The 23,651-nt window shown below is 39.5% G+C and overlaps 1 protein-coding gene across 2 annotated transcripts in view; it reads right to left on the minus strand.

Annotated features, from left to right (window-relative positions):
• LOC118798297 (prolactin receptor-like) overlaps positions 1–16,967 on the minus strand; it is a 51,816-nt gene extending 34,849 nt beyond the window's left edge. For both annotated transcript variants that reach the window (XM_036557716.1, XM_036557715.1), the window contains exon 1: positions 16,588–16,967. The gene's annotated coding sequence lies outside the window, so the exon portion shown is untranslated. The remainder of the gene's footprint in view (positions 1–16,587) is intronic.
• Between the last annotated feature and the right edge of the window lie 6,684 nt (positions 16,968–23,651).

Consider the following 23,651-nt stretch of genomic DNA (forward strand, 5'->3'; position numbering starts at 1 on the left):
TATTTAATGGGTTCACTTGCTTAACTTTGTTCACAAAGCCTAATTAAAGGGCTTCACCAAGATTAAGGAAGTTTTGGTTTCAGACTTATGAGGTTTCAGACTTATATCATGCAATCCATCATTTGGAGACTTTTGAGCACTCTTTATTATCCTTGAGAAGCACTGCGCAATAGTCAGTGTGAGGCACTTCAGTCAGCTTTTACATTTATGCTGAATAAATAAATCGTTCAATTTATATTCATTCAAGTCAAATTGTATTTTCACAGAGATTAACATGAACAGTGTGAGTTACAAATCAATTCGATTTACATTCTGTATCAACAGATTCAAGTTTGCACTTCCAGCTGTTTTGATTAAATAACCCAAAAATGCTCCAGCCAATAAGAGGCAGCTTTGAACTATTAGAAAAAGGGCCAAGCTGTCATATGTTTACTGCCCCTCCTTTCAGTGTGGTAACCTGAAAAATTCTGATACATTTTTATACCTTTAGTCCTTTAGCCTGATCTTCCATTACCAATCCCCTCATCTTTCAGTCACCATGCTCAACGGCCTCAAATCTCCTGCGCTGCAGTGGCCTAGATAAAACAGCCATCCACTAATGGGTCTTGTATCTGTATTGACCCCTTGCAGTCACTGCTTACCACTTACATTATTTCATTACTTTTGGTCTGATCTATATGGGCAAAGAAAATGGACCATTCAGCATTTTGTGAAGTTGATACCGATTGGTGATTGTCCTTCAGTACAACTGACTGATGTCGATTTCAATTGAGGGTGGAGATGAGAAAACATAACACTAACATACCCAGGCAAAAACACCAAACATCATTTAAACTGGTTTGACAAGCCTAACACTGCCACAAACCAACCTGTAATGGGTGCAGTCTTACAGCTTCATGGCCAAATACTTCCCTCAAACCATTTTCAACTGTATCGTCAGACAAGCAACAAGTTAAACAAGTTAAACAATGAAACGATTGTTGCAACAAGCTCATAAACAGGCATACTGCAATCCCACAAACTTCAATTATTTTCAGACAAAAAAAATTCCAGCAGCAAATTAAAATATGTTTTTAACACAGAAAAATGCAGGACTGGCGTATGGCTGTGCCACCATTGAGCATCAATGACAGATTGTGTTTCATGAAGAGTAACGTTTCAGCCTCAACAGATGACAGTCTGTTCCTGTTCTTGTTTAAGATAATTGAAGCAGTGCTGAACAATCTTGCTCTGCCATGTTGCTCTGCCAGTAATTCAGTGCATGTGCGCTCTGTAGAGTGGCTGCCTCTGGTAGTTGGTGTTGTATGATGTTAAAAGTAAATAAGGTGTTTACTTTGCTTCTCTCACAAGTCACGTTAATTTTTTTAGACTCTGCACGCAATATTGGTTTGGTGTGAGCCAGACACTGTAAAAACCAGCCAGACTGACTAAATGTTTCCTTTCAGCAATCTTACTGATCGGCCGATCGGCTTTTAGTAACAGCTAAATGAAATGAATAGCATTCGACTACTGATTGCCTACTTAGGCTCCAAACTGGCAAATTCCGATCTGTAACTGATCAATCTTTCCTTATCTTGATGCTGCCCAAAATCTTCTTTAAAAATACACATTTCACATTTGGCAGGTTCGGAATCCCGGTGCGATTAGTCAGTTAGTGCAGGTCATTAGAGCAAGCGAGAAGGCTGCCACTCAAACCCTGGTGCACAGCAAATAAGAGGGCCAAGACTTCCTGAGGAGGTCAGTCTTGGACTGCTTCCAAAATGACCTCTGGTACAGTTGGTTTGAAATATGAACACAAAACAGACCAAAGAGGTCTAAACTGACCAAACACAGAATAAACCTCTGTCTCTTACAGAACAAATAGTTTTGGTATGTTCAGAGCCATCATAAAATATTTGATATTCGCACATATCACTGAACGCACCAATTATAGTATCTATTAATATGACAAGTTTTCAATGTTTCATTCAACCAGTAAGATGCTCAAGGCTGTGTTTTCACAGCGATTTCACTGCTTTGCATTGTGGGAAAATCACAGTAATGTGTGAATGGCTTATTGCCACAAGACAAAGATAAAACAAGACACGTCTAAAAACCTCACGCTCAGTTTAGCCTGAGTACAGCATGATTCAGAGTGCTTGGTGGATATTATTCCGATTACTGTCACCAAGTGTACATTATAAAACCTGACCAATCAATTGTGTCTTTTCTGTCCATATGACTTCTGTTTACATCTTTTGGTTTAATGTTAATACGTCACTGTGAACGCTAAGCAAACCACAACCAAAATGAAAGTATGTATCTTCTAGTTTGGTCTGGATCAAGGGAACCCAACTACAGATGTAATTGCACCATTAAAGCTAAAGGCTGGCACAAACTATAAGCATTTAAATTTACCCATTTTACCTGGGTCTGTGCCACTAGCTGAAGTCTATCTCATCAAGGGCTGACGTAATAAAGAATGTGTTTTTATGAAAAGCTTCAGTCAGCAGCCTGTGAATGAGATCATATAAGCTCTCCCAGTATAAATATAAGTACTACAGTACATTACAAAGAGGATGGTAAAAATCCCCTTACATGAAATGTAATGATCATATTAAATCATTATATTATATCATAAGTCAAATAGGAAGATTTCAGCCAAGGCTATAAATAGTGTAGAAAGCCTGTAAGAGTTAAAATGGTGGTTAAGCTACTTCTACATGATATCAACAGTGGAAAGTTCTTTCATTAATAACACTAACCTTATGTAAGCTAACTTCTTACCAGTTCACATGTACATACTGTGTATCGCAGGGGTGCACAACTCCAGTCCTGGTGGGCAGATGTCTAGCACGGTTTGGCGGTTTCACTACTCAAAACACATCCACTAAGCCTGGCAGTTAACAGATAAGTGTAATCAGGTGTGTTTGAGTAGGTAAAACATCAAACTGTGCAGGACGCTGGCCCCCACTACCGGAATCGTGTATCCCTGGTGTATCGTATTGTGACGCATTTTTACCCTTTGTCACGTTACCCTTCGTTCCGGGTCATTTATAGGTTGTCTTATTAGGATCAGGATGTAGATAAATTAACTACGGAAGTTATGAAGACGTGACAAAACTTTTCACTTTTCTCTCTTTCTCTCCTTTACTCCTCTTCTTCATAGTAAGTTTTACAAAAAGCCAAATAATCAATGCTGATCCACTGATTAGGATGGGTATCGAGAACAGGTACTAAATTGGTACCGGCTCCTGACTGGTCCTGGAGCTCCTGGATAAATGGTGCTGCTAGCAGTATTTATTCTGTTTATCGACAAACAGGTGAACACTAGGAGGAGAACCACAGCCTTTTCACATCTTTTCATGTCTTTGTTTCTGCACCAAATTATGGAGAGTAGTATCAATAAGAGTACTGATAATTAGCTGTATCAATAAGCAGCATCAGTATCGATATTGGTATCGATAAAATCCTAACGATATCGTTCCCTATTGAGTCAGAAAGTACACTTTAATTGATATATCTTTTAAATCCAGTTATCGTGACCTAAATTATTGTATTATAGTATATGTTAAAAATAAATTCCTAAATATATAACTCTGAGAGATGTGTGTACTTTAGGCATAGCAAAATAAGCAGCTTCGCTATTTAGGAATTAATGGATTTTCTTTTAAACCTCACAAGAGAACTGAAGGAAAAGACACCGACGTGTCTGCCAGAGGCACACACATCACACTTGATAGTGCAAGCAAGGACAGCAGATATAGTAATTTCTTTTTGTTTTATGCAAGCCGATCTCATCTGGACAAGCAGCAAGCTGACAAAAAGCTCAGGGTCAGATTAAAACAACCCCGCATATGATTTGGCCTCAGATCTTGCAGAACAAAATGTACACACACACACACGCACACTCAACCAGGCACCACCTCTCCTCTAACACACATCTGAACGATTTGCATCTTCTGTCCACAGCGAGTGGCATTAGACTGCACTGGACATCAAGGTACATAAAGATTTACATTAATCTAGCTTTAGCTCCACTGTTTGAAATGCAGCCATATGTTAGAGGGATTAAGCTGTGGTCACCTCAACCTGTGTAACACCGTCAGTTAGATCACCAGTCTATTTGTTGTTGCTATCATAAAAAAAAATAAAAATAATAAATAAATAAATAAATAAATAAAAATAGTAACTTTAAAGAAGAAAGGAAAAAACTGTGATGTATGTTAATGTAACAAGACTTCATTCCAAGTAAATATGTTTTGGTCCACTTGTTAGTATGTTGTAAAAAGCAGCTTGCATTTTCAAAAAATGAAAAAAAAATTAATAAAAACCTAAAAACGAGTTACGAGATAATATTCACCTGAAAGTGGCAACCGTTCAGTTGCCACTTGTTATACTGTTATACTATAAGTTTGGGCATGATGCATCATATTTTTAAACCTGTACAGAGTCACCATCACAAAGGAGCTCTGAGGATGGTGCTGGTTAAAAGGGCACCGACTGTAGCTGCAGTGCACTTGAACTGTCATACAAAATCCTTGGCTCCATGTGAAGCTTAATGCCAGATCTCAGCCCTGATCCACTTTGTGCTTAATTGTCTTTGGAGTGTGGGTTACTAGGACAACATCTGACATGGGGAATCTTTGAAAAAGCCAATGCTCTCTGATTTTTAATCCACAGCAACATATGCATTAAACGTCATATATGTGATCCTAGACACAGCATTAACCCTCAAAGGAAATCAGAAAGTAGATTAACACCGCAGCTGCAGGTTTACTAGCATAAGCCAAGCTGAGCATAGGTTAAACCGTCTATTATAAAGTGGCACTGACCTTGAGGCAGGTTATCTCCAGACCAGAATCTGGGAGAGTTACACTCACAGGTTCAACAATCCATTTATTACAGAAAAACCTTCAGTGCGAAGGACAGAACTGAGGTGCTACATGCAGTAAATGCAGTGTTTACAGGAAAGAGGCAAAACAGCTTGCAACAGTTGGTTAGTCTTTAGTATGTATAGCAAAATATGCTAGTGCAACAGCTATCCCAGCTGAAGTTTTACTGAGTTTTGAAGCACAGGTTCTGCACACTGAAGTGCTTTCCCTGCTTCCAACACACCCACTTCAAGTCATGAAGGCCCTTCAGGACCAGGATTGGGAACCACTGTTTTAAACGAATGTGATTGTATCTCTATCAGCTGACAATATCAACTAAATTAGCTATTATACTAGCTAGCACACTTCCTATCCAACTTTATGTTGTTTTGCTTCTTTCCTTCAAACAGTGCATTTCCCCTACGTAGTGCTTTATTCTGTCCTTCAGAATGAAAGGTCTTCTGTAATAAAAAGGCCCATTATTTTAAGCTGAGGGAGAAAAGCACTGTATAAATGACAAAATGTTTTATTTATTTACCAAATTAATTAAGGTTGGTGGTCCTAATTTCATCAGTGGTGTTTTCATGAGTCTTTAGACTCTAGTCGAGTCTCAATTCAAATTAAGGACAAGTCAGAGTTGAGTCATGAATCAGTTAGCAAGAGGCTTGAGTGTGATTTGAGTCCAGTTTGCTGATTCGAGTCCCCATATCTGATGCAGAGTTATATCGTCATTTTCAGGACAAAATCTTGTGTCTTCATTTATGTTTTTTTACACACTTCGTAAAAACATACGAATTGAGTAAAAACAGTGGGGTCCAAAGGTCTGAGACCACTAGTGAAAATGCTTCTATTTTGCATTCTTTTCTTAGAACTATTATCAGTGTAACAAATTGAGCAAAAAGTAGAATCTTTCAAATTTCAGTCAGTCTTAGTATTTGGTACAGTATGTTGCTCTTTTGCTTTAATGACAGTGTGTTAAGCTGGCATGGGCTCCATAAATTTGTGCAAAACTTCTGATCAGTAGACCAAATGCACCTGAGAGTCATCTGAACACAACTTTCAATGACAGAACAAACATCTGACCTTTTTGTTCAAAGGCCTTAACATAGTCAATTTCACAAATTTGCTTCAGTTTGAATAGTGATCTAGAAATAGTGCAGAATTTAGAGTATTTTTTCTTTCTTTTATCAACCTTGAGACAGTATCTCCAAAACTACTTGTGCAGCTTTTCGCTCCTGTACTTCCATTCCAACCCCAGTCTAATACACTTTAAATATACTAATTAAAAGTGCACTGAATTGACCTGTTGGGCCTGTGCAGTGTGTCAAGGAAAAGGCATGAGAGCACATGCTCTCTTCCTTCCTCCACACACTTTAAATCTCTCCTCATTAACTTTTGATAAGGAATGGAGGTCAAAGTTCCTGCTGTGTTGGGTGGTCCTAACAGACTGATGTTCTGAAGCAGGAAGCAGTCAATGTAGGACACATTCCCAATCTCTCTGCCTCTTGTGCCTTGCACAAAACTTAAAATGATTCTGCTGTTACTAACTGTAAACTGAGTAGACTGTAAACTGATGAATAAATTTCTCTAATATAAAGCTTCCAGAATGATTGGACATATTCGCTTTGGCATTAAGTTACACCCTGGGCAAGTTCAGCTAACTGGAATAAGAACAATGCTATGGACTACAGTAAAAAAGAGCACATCAGGATAAAGCATTGGGTAGCAGTCTCCACTCTTAGCTCACTGTGTAATATCTGGTCTGTTTCAGGGACTTTTTTAGTATAGCATGACATAGCTTAGAGTTGGGAGGTACTATCTTTGCTTCCAGGAATTAGAAAATATAGGCTTTTCTGAACTTCTTATGAGACTTCTTAGCTACTATTTGGAAATATTTTGTTGCTTTTTTTTATTCTTGACCCAGTTTTATTTTAACTTGAGTGCTACTTGAGACAGACCTCATCAAGCCAGGCATGAGAAAAAACTACCTTAGCCAGAGATACATTAGCTAACTTCTACATGTATGATTATACACAAGAATTCACCCAAGAATTCACAGGTGTATATTTTTCCCCCTTGTAAAATGGATAGTTCCAGTTCTAAAATCTGATTTTGATACTTGATGCTATTTAATTACTAAATTTAACGTATTGGAAAAAAACACCATGAAATGTGGCCTGTGCAAAAGTTATGGCATTTATTTTTCCCAGTATGTTAAATAAATTTTATTAAATGAATATATATTAAATAAAATAAAATGTTCTGAAAAATGCCAGGGGTATCAAACAAGTGACATAATTAGCACATGACTGCATGTATAAAGAACATATATAGTATATATATAGACCCCATGCTTCAGATTAATTCTGTATTAATGCGTTGCGTTATTAAGAAACACTGTGCCACTCTCAGAATATGCTTTGATTGTTATGTTGCTTAGAAATTGTAGCTTACCATTATTGAACTACACTGCTTGGCAGAAGAACTGTTTACTGTTGGGGTGTAATGATACACAAAATTTAGACTTCAATTGGATTGATTTGATACGGTGGTGTCTCTACTGGATACACTTCACTACAGCAAAAATAAGGAGTGGCTGAAAATGTGCCTTATGTCTCTTTAAACCCAGGCAAAATAACGGTAATGCATGGCTTTCTGCTGTACTGTTGTATAACCTTTGTTCTTGGCCTGGTCTGTAGTCAATAACACATGACAACGAATCAGGCAGCAGCTTGTGGACAGTTCCCTGCTGAACAAGGGTTACCATGAGGGTCCAAAGCAGAGATATATAGAGAGCGATCACACAACACTTGTCTGTTCCATCTCCCCCCAGAGTAGAGAGTGAAGTTCAGTGCTGACAGACACTGACATTTGTTACCACGGGCAGCAGCGGCCAGCAAGAAAGAAGCCAGTGGAGTGAGGGCAGACACAGCAGATGTGTGACACAGATGAGGAGAGTGGAGGAACGCCAAGGGTGAGGAGGGAAAAAATGGCATATGGACCTGTGCTGGGGGCTACACGTGTCTCTGAGAGATAGCATATGGACCGACTCTGGAGGATAGCTGCTGCTGCGATACATGGACAGAGATGGTTAGATGGATGAGAGGATAAGAGATAGATAGATGGACCCTTCACCAAATAAAAAAAGGGCAGAAAAACATCCTACTTTTAGCCAAATGCTCACCCTGACCTTTAGTGACTGTATTCAAACCTGTGCTGGGGCTGAGGGTGGATGAAATAATGATATATTATTGTTTTTGTAATAAATTGTCATAATACACTTTTCTGAGTATATCATGGGTGTCGTCAGTATTAATAGATCACTGCAGGTACATTTAAAAAGAACAGATTTGGACCAGGTATCGAGAACCTGTAAAACAACAACAATCAACAAACAACAACCGCATAAACTGCACAGTAACAAGTAGCTGATTAGATATAATTACTGTAACATCCTTGTCTGTTTACCCGTGTTGTTTATCTTCCCTCAGGTCCCAGGCCATGTGCTTCTGTTTCTGTTTTGTTTTTCCTGCTCTTTCCTTGAACCACCCCTCTGCCACGCCCCTCACCTGGGTCTGATCTGTTGCCCCCATCCTGTAATCGTTCCCAGACGTTTCTTATTTGTTCCCCCCAGTATTTATACCCCCAGTGTTTGTCCTGTTCCTTGCTTGGTGCTGTTCGTTGCAGTGTGTTTTCATATTCTGATTACTTTCTCACTCGGTTTTCTTCTCTAGTTTTTCTTTGTTTCAGTTTTTACCATGGACACCAATAAAACTCCCAGCTTACACTTGCATTCTGCTTCCTTGTCTCCTTCATCTCCACTCATGTTACAATTATATCATTGTATTATTTTTTTTAGGGTTTTCCACAGCTTTTTTCCACCAACATCCTGCTTGTGAATTCTGTTTGCAAACATCAGAAAAACTAAACAATGTGATACATACTGTGTATTATGAAAATGCCTTCAAGTATTGTGATATTATATGTTTGCCATGTTGTCCAACCCTTAACCTGGGCTACATGGTTTGATTGGCTGTCTATCAAATCCCAACAACACAGTGCCGTACTGCTACTATGGCAACCATTGACATAAGGAAGCACAAAAGAGCAATCATCTCCAGGTCTCAGAAGCATAGCCGAGGGTGAATGCACAGCAGTGAGGGCTTGTTCTTGTCAATGCGATAGCGGACGAGAAAAATCGATCTCTCTCGCCCGCATTTCACAGTTCACTGAGGCATGCGGATATGCCAGTGGACAGTCCACATATGCATCTGGGTCATCAAGGACTGCTGAACCATTACAAACACACACTCATACACACATAGACACACACATACACTGTTCAGCATGAACCTCTTGCTAATGGAAATATCTTTTCACTCAAATGGCTAATAAAGGCACAGTCACACTGATTAAGTGACTTTTTAAAAGACTCATTCACAAGCAGTTTAACTAGTTTCGCTCAAGTCAAATACATCCTCTGATTAAAGGGAACACATAGTGTTAGGACATACACCCATCAGCCATTACACTGAAACCAACTCCTGTATCTACACTCTTTGTCTATTGTTTGATTAAGCTCCTCTTACCATAGAGGAGTGCTTTGTAGTTCTACAATTACAGACTGTAGTTCATCTGTTTCTCTGTATACTTTGTTAGCCCTCTTTTCAGCTGTTCTTCAATGTTACAGACTGGAGTCCATCTGTTTCTCTGCATGCTTTGTTTGCCCCTTTCACCCTGTTCTTCAGTGGTCAGGACCCCCACAGCACCACAACAGAGCAGGTATTATTTGGGTGGTGATCATTCTTAGCACTGCAGTAACACTGATGTGGTGGTGTGTTGGTGTGTGTGGTGCTTGTAGGAGTGAATCAGACACAGCAGTGCTGCTGGAGTTTTTAAACACCTCAGTGTCACTGCTGGACTGAGAATAGTCCACCAACCAAAAATATCCAACCAACAGCGTCCTCTGACCACTGATGAAGGACCAACACAAACTGTGTAGTAAAAGTTGAGCTACTCTCTCTGAATTTACATCTACAACGTGGAGCAACAAGGTAGAAGTATCTAATAGAGTGGCCAGTGAGTGGACAGAGTGTTTTAAAACTCCAGCAGCACTGCTGTGTGACTGATCCACTCGTACCAGCACAACACACACTGACACGCCACCACGTCAGTGTCACTGCAGTGCTAAGAATGATCACCACCCAAATAATACCTGCTCTGTTGTGGTGTTGTGGGGGTCCTGACCACTGAAGAACAGGGTGAAAGGGGCAAACAAAGCATGCAGAGAAACAGATGGACTCCAGTCTGTAATTGTAGAACTACAAAGTGCTCCTATATGGTAAGTGGAGCTGATAAAACGGACAATGAGTGTAGAAACAAGGCGTATTGCTGATCGGTGTATATGCCTAAATCATTGTACATGTTTAATACTACTAAAATATGATGTATAAACCAAATGGAAATGTTTTTGTTTACTATAAACACAAGACAACTAGGCAAAATCCTTCTACTAGTAGGTTGCCACTGTCACACAGTTGCTGCACTGGACTCCTATGGAAAATAAGACAATCAATAAAGTTTTTTCTCTTGAGTAATGCCACGCTGTAGCTAAACTGGAAATGCTAAATGATGTATTCCAGTTAAATTAGATATTAGCTCACTGGTCCTCACTCAGTGAAAGAAGAAGGAAACATATGATGCTGCAACAAAAATGGAAACATACCAGTAGAGGATTTTTTAATCATAAATAAAGTACTTTGCTTGGATTATACACCGTATTTCAATTGTACCTGGCACGTACACCACACTGAGACATATTTTATCAGTCATGGTTCCTTTTAAGAGGAAAATTACAGTTTGGTGTTCTTCAACCCAAAATTGCACAATCACTTTAAATGGACCTCTGCCCTTTTCCATTTTTACAGCAATGGGCTACTGTCCTGCTTTCTACTGCTAATCCTCAGTCATACCATTTACCCAGCATCAAAATCGATTTATTAGTACATGCACACAGAGAGCGTCTAGCTCTAACATACAGTCTGTGAAATCAGGACCACACAATCTGAGGCCTGAGCAGACCACAGTCAGTGACTTGTTTAATGAACTGACCCTTAACTGCTTTTAGGATTAATGTTCACCCTAGAACCCTAGCCATTTAATTGGACAATCCCTAATTAGTGTAAGAAAAACAAAAACATGAGACTAGAGCGTTTATAGCAGGATGCTGTTAAAAAAATCACATCAGTAGGAAGCCCTCACTCTTACAAACGCAGAGGCTGCTTCAGTGATTAGATTCATATCTTTCACAGTCTCTCTATAAATTAGACTTTAGACCTTCTCCCGCACATTTTATTAAGAAATACCAATCTGGAAAGTTTCTCCTCAACACAATGCTTCTTCTCTCTGTTCAAACTAGGGTTCTTTCAGCTCAATGGCCTTTTTCTTACAGTAGTTCTCTGATTGAACAAGTTGAGCCTTGACCTGTGCTTTTCTTCCAATATCACGCTGACCCTCACTCTGATAATGGGGAGTTCATGGCAGTGATGATTAAATATTATTAACAGTCACTCTTGAAAAACTATTGCAATTTTATTGCAGTGCTGCTGACATGGAAACTGAACAAGAAATATGAAAGAATAAATGTGCATCAAATCTAAATGTGTTTGCTCATTGAAATTTAATTTGTTAAAATAACAACAGAAAATGCAGGGTTCTACATTTTTAAACTGCATTTTATCTGTGGGGTAACCCAAAAAAATGCTTCACTGTAATAGTCTAGATAAAAATGCCATGACAGTGCTGCTCCAAACCAGCAAAATTTGTCTATTACATTATCTTACGATAGAAAAAAATTGTACTGAGAGGCAGTGATGTGACGGGTGATTTGAAAGGCAGGTCAGAATGTAACACCCAGATTGCTCACTAGGTCTGAAACCAGATCCCCTAAGTGGCTTAAGACTTTATAGACAAATATACAAAGTGTGCAGATATGCAAATAGACTGAGTCGTTACAGTTACCCATTTAGCCTAAGCACTAAAGCTATTTTTGAGCCTGGTAGTCCGTGTCTTAACAGCGTGATACCCAATTGTGGAGCTAAGAAGCTAATGTTTAAGAATGAACTGTGCTTTATTAAAATCCTGTGAATGTCATCGATTGTCACTGACTGAATGTCATTAATTAAGGGACAAACGCATGTTCTGTGGTACAATTCTATCATATTCTGAATGACTGCTATACCATACTGTGATTCCAATGGCCCTGAGTCTTTCTGCTGCAGTAAGACTGAACTGTAAATTGTACATTGTTGACCCGCATTCTTTAATGAGTTTTATTGCACGTGCTTTTGTGCTCTTTTGAGTGGCTACAGATTTGTGGCACCAAGACAGGTCAACGAAGATCTAGTATATTGAAGAAACCAAAACAACTGACTGCTCCTACTGCTGTGCCATTGGTGCTAACTGAAGCATAGCTCCATCTGGATCTCCTGAAGTTCAAAATGAGTTTTTTGGTTTTGTTGGTATGCAGGTCCTGGTTGTGTTCTGCATCTCATCCCTTTATGCAACTTTATTCCTGTCATTGATCAGTCCAATAATATTGGAGCCACCTACTAAGATAATCAGTGCTGCAATCATGAACGAACAGCTTCATAACACAAGTTCCTTCATCTGTCTGGATGTCCTAGTGCAGAACATATGGCATGGTCAGCTGACCTACTCGGATGGTAAATGGACAGTATCCGAGACCAAAAAAAAAAATCACAATTTTCAGTATCATCATGGTATTGTTAAAATATACTGAAACATAACGAAAGCACTACTACAAATAGAAATCATATCACAAGTATTGAACTGATTTCTTTTTATTATCACCAGCACTACTACTGTTTACTTTCTCAGATTATAACAGATTGTAACATGTGACACATGTAAACATGTTGTCCTGGCACATGCTTTTCAGGGAAACTGTATCAGTAGACTGTTTACTAGTAAAAAAAAGACAGCAATCTTACATGGTTATCGGAATTATTCAAATTTGGAACAATATAACAGCCAGGTTTTACATTATGGTATATTATTCAACCCAGTAAGCATTGGATACCTAGTGCAATATGTATTTGACAGTATTAGGCCTTCATGGCACTTCATGATCACTGTTATGAATGCTATGGCATGAAAGTCATATTAATAACTTGACTTGGTTTTTGACTTGGACAGAGAGAGGCTGGCTGACAATATTGTCCGATGTCAAAGTCCCATGCATTTATACCTTATCAATATTTACTGGCTTGTTTAATACTATGTTTTACATGAGGAAAATGGAGCACTATTTAACTAAAACTACTGACATCTGACCACATTATTAGCCAGTATTGTGGGTTATTGGTTACAATATTTTAAGGCTCTCGTCTGTATACACAGGAGAAAGCTGCAGTTCCTAAAGCTGTTTCATTTCCAATCAGAACAGCAACTCCTGCAGCACAGCTAAAAACTGTACATCTACATTTCCATGTAGAATTAACACTTACATTGTTCATTTATGTCAAGCTGGGCTTAAATAAACACTATGGGTGTTAATTCAACAGTGAGGATTTCGCTGCACGTCCGTCAATAGAGACAGTTGCTACTGTCGATAACCATATTTAGCTTTTATTTTTAGCTCTTGCTTAAGAGAAGGTTTTTTAAAAGAATGTTTTTTTCAAACCAAAATCCTTTAACAGTTCTTAAAGGGGAACTCCACCAATTTTTCAAAATTTCTGCATAGTTAAATTGTTAAGAAGTGGTTTGGTGTGAAATGCTTCATTCTAGAGAAACTTACCAGGTCAGAATTGTTCACAGTGGTGGTGATAGGAACCAGACATCCACCTCTGAACGCTCCCTCACAGAAAGTTCTTAGATGAAATGGTTATGAATACTCAGCCTAATGTGAGAGACATTGTTTTATGTAGTTTTGGGATAAAGTTTTGGCATAAATGACATATTTCAATCCATTTATTTTAATCTATTCATGGTGGAGGGATACATGAAGGGTGTACTATAGCAAAATAGTCCCCAAAGAAAACTCCTTTTTTCCGATTTACCGCAATTTTACCATCATCAACAATACATATAAAAACCCCAGAGGACATGTGTAGGTTCACTGGTGGTTTTGCTTAGTAAACAAAATGGCTGTATTTGCATTGTAAACATTGTGACCCCTGGTTCCTATCACCACCACTGCAAAGAAATTCAGTCAGTAAGAGTCAGTAAATTTCTCTACAATAAACCAATTCACATCAAACCACTCTGAATGACGTTGCTTACATCTCAAACACTGAATTATGTAGACATTTAGAAAAAAATCGGAGGAATTCTCCTTTAACTTCACACCAACTCTCTATTAATGTAGCCGAGCACCACACATTGTCTACATTAGACGCTGAGGCTTGAAAAGTAAACACTACTGTGAGTGGAATGTAGTCTTAGATTATCTATGAGCGCGTTTGGGACTGTGACATTGTGTATAACAGACTGAACAGACAATGCTGTGTGTATACGTCAGTGTGGATGTGTCTTTAGCACATTGTACTGTTTGTACTGTTGGTCTTTCCCACAATGTCAGGATGTTTAACTGCGATTTGTGTTATCTCTCGTGGCGTGATTGCTCTCAACTCCTCAGCAGTTTTAGAGGACTGTGGGATCTCAACGTATGGAAGTGTTTCCACATGTGAGGCCTGATAGAGCTGGTGGTTGATCTCCCCACTGAAACTGTCGCTGCCGATCCCAGGCTGATAAGGGTTATCACGCAGAGGAAGAGGCTTTGTGTTGCATGGCGTTTTTAGCAAACAATCAGTTGTGGGGCTTCTACAAAAAGGCTGGAGGTAATGTTCATGGCCAGAGAACACACAAGCATATGAGACACTTCATAAACCAAAGCTCTCTCTCTCCTCCTCCTCTCTCTCTCTCTCTCTCTCTCTCTTTCTCAAATGTGCCCCCACTTTTATCTTTGCGGGGTATTTCCATTGACTTCTGTATTTCTGTACACTCTTCAAGATTTTCAAGTTCTTCAAGGGTTCTATCTAGAACCATGAGTTCTGTACAGAACCATTTAATGCTTAAATGTTCATCGCATGGTGAAACGGTTGGTGAGGTTAGAAAGCTCCAAAAAGGGTTTTTCTATTGTCACAAGCTTAACATTATAACAGTAGCAGAACCCTTTTTGGTGCTCTATAGAACCTTATGCTTTATAGAACCTTCTCAGTATTTAATGGCTTGCTTTATACCATGTTTTACATGAGGAAAACAGAGGACTGTTTAAGTAAAACTATAACATCTGACCACAACATTAGTTTTCCATACAACACATTCTCCATCAATCTGAAGAACCATTTCACCATTTAAAGAACCACTGAAACATAAAATGATTCTATACAGAACTCTATACATACTATTCTATACAAAACCAGTCCATTTACTAAAGAACCATCTTTTTTAAGCGTGTTAGCTAAACATTATACCCTTCATTCAGCGAAAAAAAATGTTTGGCCTTTTCAAATACATTTTTATTATTCCTCATGATGACCAGCCCTGTGTCCCCACAACGTCTGATTTTCATTTCTTCCTGTCATTCTGCCGATATTCCCCACTAAGCGCTAAACACATACACTGCGAGCTAAACACACAGGCGGGCGCTAATCTGCTCAACGCAGGCGTCTGCAGCGCGCGCGCCTCCACACTGAACAAACGGTTTAAATTTACTTTTCGCCCATGTAAAGTTTGGAGAGATAAACTGAGGTAAATGTTACTTCATTTCCCTCAAATCACTCCAGCTGCTCGCGGCCGAGAGATATAAGACGTGTCGTCTCATTTATCTAAAAAGTTTTTAAAGTGAACCTCAACTGTGGACTTTTATACACGAATTAACTGCTTTTTAAAGGCTCAAACGTTTCTGCTTCGAGGCGGGCTGTTCCTCGTTTCTCACGGCGGGTAAATCCTTGGTGGCTGTAAGTACAAATCCGCGAGTGACGTGGAATTGCAGGACTGACTGCAGCAACCAGGCAGACATAGCCGCATATTTCCCGCTCCAGAGAGAAGCTCTCGTGAAGTTGTCGTTTCGAGGAGCAACATGATACTCACGGATAATTCCCAGTTCATGCACTTATAAGCATGAAGGGGCTCCGGTTACTAATCCAGAGTCCTCAGCGCTGAAGGTCTGAAGGCGAACTTCCCTTCATAATTCAGCTCTAAGATCAAGTTCAGCTCAGCGTCTCCGCGGGTTTTGCTCACTGAGCGTCTGGAGCGCTCAGCACCCCGCGCAGCGGGACTACAGACAGACAGACACAGACAGAGTTCTAAACGAACTCGGAATTCTTCATATGTCACAGTATGGAACTTCATATTCTGATTATGACATTCATTGTGACGGATGTAAACACACTGTTTTCTAACGGATACCTGAGAGAGCCGTGCAGACTGGCTCTGAGAGAGGAAGCCGTTCAGTCCGGGCTACACACTTAAAAACACAACCACAACAGACTCAGTGTACACAGTATGTACAGAACACTAGACTTTAAAAAGTTATTCCCAGCGGCTCCAGCTAACGGACACAGCCAAGCCAACGCACAATGTCCAGCAAAGCACCAAGCCTGTCACTGGAAGTTCTGCTAATCCACACGCACACCTATCCCCACTTCACCAAACGAGCCAGGGAAGGTGCCAGCTTTTCTTTCCTTTTTTGAGAAAAGTGTGTCTTTACCTGCCGGAGTGAGCGCGTCACAGAGCCGTCGGGACTCTTCCCTTCAGGTCCTCACAGGGTCCACTCGCCTCCTCCGCCACCATCAGATTTATTCTGGCTTCTGAGCTGTAAGGTTTCCTCGCAGGTTTAGCTCCGGGAGAGAGAGAGAAGAGAGAGAGAAGGCGGGGAGACAAACTCGCCGCAAACGGCAAAAATCCCGCCGCGGCGTCACGAATGATTGAAACAAACATACAAACAAATAAATAACAACTGCGCGTGACACCGTGAAGGTCCAAGGTGTCTCCTCCTCATCGCCTCTGCCTGACAGCGGCTGCGAACCGGCGGCGGTAGAAGAAGATTCGCCTCTCGCGCGACACCTGACTCGGCGGCAGCTCGGTGAGGGTGTTTAAAGCTCTGCTGTCTGAACGACGAGAGGGCGTAGAGATGTTTCATTTCGATTCAGTCTAGCGAACCGATTCTTTCGAACGGTCAGATTTAATGAATCGAACGTCCGACTCAGCGATTCCCACTGATTCCCAAATTTCTCTTCGTCGCCTCCGTTTGCAGTGAAATTCGGTTCATTATCGCCACAAGGAGTTAGATTTTTAGCCGTAAAACTTTAGCAGGCTAATGAGCTACAGCAGTGTAGTCGTTCCTGATGAAGCCATTCTTCCGTCTGATTTCAACGTTCTCAAAAAATCACCTTTTATTTCCTCATTCCTCATGAAAAAGCACAAACGTGGACGGAAACAGACTCAGCTAGTCTACAGACAGAAAGTGATGCTCCCTGGCTATATTGAAAGGTGTCAGTTAGTGCTGTGATTTCTGACTGTAAGACTGTGATCCATGCCACGTGTAAAAGCTGCATAAATGCTACAGAAAAGGTCGATTCGGTTGGGTTTCGTTCGATTTATTGAATCGGTTATTGGTTCTTTGCGCTGAATCAGTCTGACTGATCTACTGAAAGGAACCGGTTCAAAAGATTCGAAGCTTTCGCGAGTCCGACAGCTCGCGCTCTTAGTTTTCCCGCGAGTTTATGAGCTGCAAATGTAACGGTAAATTTTACTGAAGTCATCTGGCTATTTGGTTTATGATTTAACCTTAATTTATTAATTCACTAACAAATTCAGCGAGTCCACAAAAGCGAATTATCACAGTTATATAGTCTAAGTAATATGTATATCAGACTCCACCGAATTTAAAAAAAAAAAAATCTACATACTTAAATTGTTAAGATGTAAACAAAGTCATTCAGAGAGGTTTGGTGTGAAATGCTCTGTTCTAGAGAAGCTTACAGAGTCATAATTGTTTACAGTGATAGGAACCAGACGTCTGAAGAGTTTAATGCCTCTGAAAGCAACAACACAGAAAGTTATTACATGAAATGGTTATGATTACTCAACCTAATGTCTGACACATTGTCTTATGATAGTTTTGTGATAAAGTTTTGGTCTAAAAAGTATTTTAATCAGTTTCTTATAATCCATTCATGGTGGATGGATACTTGCAAGGCGTTGTGAGATAAAACAGTCCTCAAAGAAAACGTTTTCTTTTTTTCAGATTTATGACAATTTTACCATCATCAAAACTACATATACAAACTCAGGATATACATGTAGGTTCTCTGGTGGTTTTGGATAGTAAATAAAACGGCTATATTTGTGTTGTAGACATTGTGACCCCTGGTTCCTATCACCACCACTGTGAAGAAATCTGAGTCAGTAAGTTTCTCTACAATGAACCACTTGACATTAAACAACTCAGTGACTGTTTACATCTCAAGTACTGAATGCAGAAATGTAAAAAATGGTGGAATTCCCCTTTAACAGTTTTTGGTTCTGCTGTTTTTCTGAAGTTAGTCTAACTGGCTTTTGGGCAGTATAAATGTAAAATGACCTGAGTCCTGAAGTAGCCCTGCCCTGCACCTCTTAGCATTTTCCCAGCTCAAACCCAGAAATCAAGAGGTCATGGATGTGAGAAAGCAACACCAACACAGAAGCATTTTTCTCTTTTAATGTTATTAACATTGAGTTAAACTGCAATGCTGTTAACCGAGTACACTGGCAATCAACTAGAACACACTTTTGTTGGTTGAAGTAGACTTGATTTGTTTACTAGTGACAGCAACCTTCCACATCTTTGCCTAGCAAATCAAACGTTGACCCTGGAAATATACAGTTGCTTCGGCAGAGGAAGGAACACAGTGTTGGCCTTGATTCTGCTGCGAGAAATGCTCTCTATTTGACACACCAGCAGAAAACGCACATACATGACACTGAAACCGCGGGGGAGGTCACCACCAGCCACATACTTCACCCTGACGGTGACCAACCCCCAATGCAAAACCCCCCTACAAGAACCTAAACTAACAAACAACAGCATTAAACAACATAAGCAGTGCCTTTTTTGGAGGGCACACGCTAACATGAGCCTTAGCGTGTGGCTGTCTGCGTAGCCACACCTTCAGAGTCTCCCAGTAGCCAGTAGCGGTTTGCTACAATACGTTACACCACTTTTATTCATGCTCTGAAATATTTAAAGAAAGCTTTATGTCGGTGTTTAGGCTCAATACTTATATATATAAGTATTGGATCCCCAAACGCTGTCTTGAAACTTTTCTTCACTGGTTATGTTAAAGTTACCTTATGTTAGTTTGATTAAAGCTGAACTGAACTGAAGCTTTTAGCATTTCACCACTGTTTTAAGGCATGTTAAAGAGAAATTCCATTGATTTGCTGCATAATTCCACGGTTGAAAGTCAATCAGAGGTTTCAGAATCAGAATCACTTTATTTTGCCAAGTATGTTACACATACAAGGCATTTGTCTTGATCAGTGTACACAAGTATGACATACTGAACAGACCAGTCAGCACACTATTAAGAATTGAACCAAGCTAAAGGTAAAATAAAATACAATAAATAGAATATAGAATAAAGAATAATAATAAAAAAAAAACAGTAATTGGCAGATGTACATATGAGATGTGTGGGTATGCAGATCTGTATGTATGCAGGTCAACTAGACGTGCTATAAAATGCACTATAAAAATTGTTATATACAGAATATTACAGAGTTATATGAATATTTGTAATATGTACTCATACAGTAGTGCAAATAAGCTTTTTGCTAAAGGAGGAGTTGTACTGTAATACTTTAAGGGAGGTTTGTTGGTTCAGTTTAGGTTTAATGTGCGACGTATCCACTGTAGCTTTAGCTCTGTACTGTTAGAAACAAACCATTTTTCCAGGTGAAAAGTACGTATTTGTACCTTTATAACCTAATGTTTTAAAACAGAACAATAAAATAAAAAGCCTGGAGACGAGACGGGGTGAGTGGAGTCAATACAACTTAGAAAATATCATTTCAATGAATTATGGTGCAGTTATGTTCCCTGACTAAAGTTACTGAGATGTACCCTTGAGGGTCCCGCCCCAGTGACAAGAGGGCTACTATACCAGTGATAGTTTCATACCTTTATGTCTGAGAGTGTGGGGAAAAAGCTGTTAGCACATCTAGTTGCGCTGGTTTTGTTGGCCCTGAATCCTCTAGCAAAGGGAAGTGGCTGGAAGAGTTGATGTCCAGGATGAGAGCAGTCAGCTGTTATTTTGCAAGTGCGCTTCATCACTCTGCTGTTGGCAGACTACATCCAATGATCGTCTCCGCTGACCTGATCATGTGCTGGAGTTTGGCTTGTTCTCGTGAGGTGGAGGAACCAAACCAGATGGTTATGGATGATGTAGGGAAGAATTTTATTTACTATCCAAAACCACCAGTGAACCTGCTGTACATGTGTGTTACGGGATTTTATATGTAATGTTGATGATGGTAAAATAAGGGTAAATCTGAAAAAATAAGTTTTGTCTGGGGACTATTTTGCCTTATATTTAAAAAAAAAAATAATGTGTTAGGAAGTGTATTCATAACAATTTAATGTAATGACTTTCTGTGAGGGAGCTTTTACATGTGGACATCTTGTTCCTATCACCACCACAGTTCTGACTATAGAACAGAGCATTTCACATCAAACCACTCTGAATGACTTTGATTACAATAGGAATGTTGAAAAAAACCTTTTACAGCATTCTTTTGGTAGAAAGTTGTGGAGTGTGTGATTTCTAATGTATTCCGTAAGGGTTCTGGCAGTTTATGAGTCTCCTACTTAAACGAAAAATGCACTCATTTATCAAAATGTCACCAATGTGATCCCTACATAAATGTGTGAGAATGATGGGAGCCATATTTTTACCAGGCTTTGCTCACAAAATTGTAACATGGTGACATAGTTTTTGTAACCACAGTGAGTCAGGGCAAGATTTAAAGGGCTGCTTTCATTTATAGCTGCTTGATTTATATCCTGGAGCATGGGAACCCTGATCTGCACTGTACAACACGTGTCCGATATATGTGTGTAAATCATATGGTACAAATAGTAGAAGAAAAAAAACTTTTAACCTTTTAACCTTAACTTTTAATGGAAGGTAATAGAGCATCACTTTTTCCAAATTATTATTATTATTATCATTGTTGTCATCAGAGCTACATTTTTTGTAAAGGAGAGGGTGCATGTTCTTTATACAGTCTCATGCAAAAAGCCTAGGCATTTTAATGCAAAATTATTTTATCCCAATATTTTAAACTCAGCAAATAAATAAAACCTGAACTTTGATATTTACGTTTGTTCCCTGTAGAGGATGTGTCATTATTTTTAATAATTTTACTTATTTTCATTTAGAAAGTCACCATAATGTAAAATGTAATTTAACTGAGGATGTTCAAACTTTCGCACACACCTGTATGGAAATGGACCGCTTTCAAATCGCCATGCCTTGTTGTCACTCAAAAGTACAATTCTCTTCTGGAAAGGGTCCACTTGAGTATCTTTCGACACACCCCTGCTGAAGGAGACATCTGAGGGAAATTTTAGCATCCTCCATCCACTCCGTCTGGGACAGAATGTAACATGGCAAATTTGGAAATATATCCATGTTGAGAGGAAAGGAGGACACAGTTTTAGTACACAAAATGAGACTTTTGAGAAGCAACCTGAGAAACTCTTGAGGAGGACGTTACTCTCTACCCAGGCTCAAATAATCTACAAAATATTTTCATGTTTAATTAAAGTAGTCAGAAAATTTATGAATGGCCACACAGTAAAAACAATAACGAACCTTTCAAAGACTTCAGAAATATGTGGAGGTTCAGAAAGAAACCTGTAGATATGCATATAATAGATATAAAGGGGAGTCTTACTATAACAGAGACCAGCAGGAGAATTTAAAATATCGTTATCACCTTGCAAATTCACAGAGAAGTTCAATTTTAATAAATTTTAATCAAACCTTCTCTTTTCACTACATCTTGAAGCAAAAGCTTTGGTGAATATAAAAGAAGATAAGCTCCCTGGACAAAAAATTTGTCCCCTTACATGTTTTAAGTGGTAGTAACTATAAATACCTGTGGGGTGTGCGACAGGATTCATGGATTAAGAAGAGGTGGGGTACAGTGCAGTGAATGTCTCGTTTGATGTGTGGAAAATGGTTCATAAAGCAGATGTTAATGATTGGCAGAAATAGTGATTGCATTTAGCCGTGCCAATCACTCCTTTTTGCCAAAGGCCATAGTATGAAGGAAGTAGCTCCATCTGCAGGTGTATCGAAGCGTACGGTCATATGGGTCTACCAGCAGTGGCAAAAATCCCAGTCTACAGGAAATTCTTGTCAGAATTGTGACCGAAAGACAAAACTGACAGACAGGGACCACCAGCCTGTTTTACAGTATATGAATAAAAATCGCTTTGCTTCCAGGCAAGAACTGCTTCTTTAAGTCAATACAGGTCCTTCACAACAAATTTCTGAAAGAACACTCCACAGGGAACTGCATACCATGAATATTTGGATATATGGAGCAGAGTGGCACGCAAGAGGCCTTTGCTCACTTCTGCTCACAAAAGTTGCCTAGTTACAGTGGGCGAAGAGACTCAAAAATTGGACTGTTATTTGGTCAGATGAATCTCGTTTCTGCCAGTGTGTGAATGATGCTGGGTGTCATGTTCATCATAGACCTCAGAAAGCCTTCAATGAGGACTTCAGTGAGGCAAGGTGTGGTTCAAACTAGAGTTAATTACTTGAAAATGGGCCCTTTGGTTGAGGTGACAGTACATTTGAACCACAGTGCCTATATTGAGCTGCTGGACAACCAGGTTTTGCCGTTTGCTTATCATCTTACCAAGGAACATAACATTCCTATCCCTGTATTTTAAGATGTCAATTATCGCAATCACAAGGCTGCAAATGTGACTAACTGGCATGAGGAACATTCAGGAATATTCACACATCTGGACTGGCCCGCAAAATCCCCAGATTTGAGTCCTCTTGAAAATCTGTGGATCTACCTGGAACAACGAGTAAGACACCAGGGAAGGCATCCACAAAATCTGGCCCAACTGCGCAATTCTTTGATGCAAGAGTGGCTGAACATTGGTATTGCCTACATCCAGAAACTTGTCCAGTCCATGCCAAACTGAATCGCAGCTGTTATTTGTGCTTGTGGAGGTATTACATGCTATTAGGAACGATTCAGTCACAGGTGACTAATTTTTGGTGAGCTTATTGTTGCTGTTGTGAGAAAACCTTGTATCTGCAAAATGGTAACTTTACAGGAAAAGGAAAAAAACATACTTTGAATGGAAGATAATGTGATTTTTTTTCACAGTAATTTTGCAACATTTCTATTGCTCATCATGAAATTTTAACTCACTTATAATGTCAACTGACATTTTTAAATTCTGCCCAACAAGAGAAATGGAGATACAAGCTTTTGTTCTGACAGTGTTGATATGCTACTGGACTTTGCACCGTTTGGCACGTAATTGTAGGTGGAATCTGGAAGCTTAGCCACACGTGACAAAGTGAAGTCCAAGTCCATCAGAGTCCACAAGTCTGCATATGAGCCTACCAAATATGAAAATCCATTAGTGCTGAAGTATCTGCAGCTTAGATCAACTTGTGGGTGCGTTTCACAGGTTTCTCATGAATGATATATTAAATGAGGAATGAGAAAACTGTGATCTATTTCTTATCGCGT

The sequence above is a fragment of the Colossoma macropomum genome, unplaced genomic scaffold (assembly GCF_904425465.1).
Source record: "Colossoma macropomum unplaced genomic scaffold, Colossoma_macropomum, whole genome shotgun sequence".
In the NCBI taxonomy this organism is placed as follows: Eukaryota; Metazoa; Chordata; class Actinopteri; order Characiformes; family Serrasalmidae; genus Colossoma; species Colossoma macropomum.